Source organism: Otolemur garnettii, unplaced genomic scaffold, assembly GCF_000181295.1.
Source record: "Otolemur garnettii isolate 467f Iridium unplaced genomic scaffold, OtoGar3 scaffold00623, whole genome shotgun sequence".
Taxonomy (NCBI): Eukaryota; Metazoa; Chordata; class Mammalia; order Primates; family Galagidae; genus Otolemur; species Otolemur garnettii.
This window is the reverse complement of record NW_003853018.1, coordinates 12,244-13,201: the sequence shown is the minus strand read 5'-3', so window position 1 is coordinate 13,201 and position 958 is coordinate 12,244.

The window sequence follows — 958 nt, the reverse complement described above, 5'->3', positions numbered from 1 at the left end:
CCTTCCTGACATCCCACTCAATTCCTCCACCTCCCCCCCATATGTATATGCCTAGGCCCCCACACTCCTGGTGGCACTAGATCTTTTGAGTATACCATAAATGACATTTTTTTCATTATCATACCTTAAGTTAACGTGTATGTGAAAATAGTGATTTTACACCTATTGCTCAAGTGAAGCAAGGCAAAGGAATTATTTACAGTTTTCAAATGACTCAACCTTAGCACTTTGTTTATGGCTGGCTGATGGGAGCATGGTGGAAGGCATGGCCTGAGAATGGCCTTCATGCTGTCACTGAGCCTGGCTGCCAGCATCAGGCCCTGATTCCCCCTAGAGCAGTGATTTTCAACCGATGTGCCTCAAAAGTTTTTAAAGATCATGAATTAAATATTTTTTGGAAAGAACTTCCAAGCACAGTCAATGGCATTGAAGTTGCTTTAGGTGGGCTAACTCAGCGAGGGAGATTTCAGGAGTTTGGTCATCTGAAAGGTCAGAAGTTTGGCAGCTGCTTCAGTTCACTAGGCAAGGTAGGGAGACCTTAAGTCCTCCTCCCAAGGGAGGGGCTGAAGCTAAGGCCAGGAATGATGTCACATAGGCATTGCTGAGGTCACAGAAGGTTGCCTAGCCTCCCCTCTGACTCCTTGACTGCCACCCAGTCTCCCCAGCCAGCTGCCTCCTGCACATATCTGCACACACAGAAGGCGAGGAAGGGTCAGAGACCATCAGGCCACTGTTAGGTACACAAAAGTGGTGGGGGAATGGGGGATGAGTCAGGACCTGGGATCCACCTGCCATTCCCAGTGCTGGGAAGGGGAGGCTCATGTTGTAGCTGTGGCAGGGGGCATGGGGGTGAGGGGTACAGGGGAGGGGGCAGCAGGGACAAGGGGATTTGTTTCTCTTGCCCACTGATTTAATCTTCACCTTCATCCTCATTCCTCGTCCATCCTCCCTTCCCCTC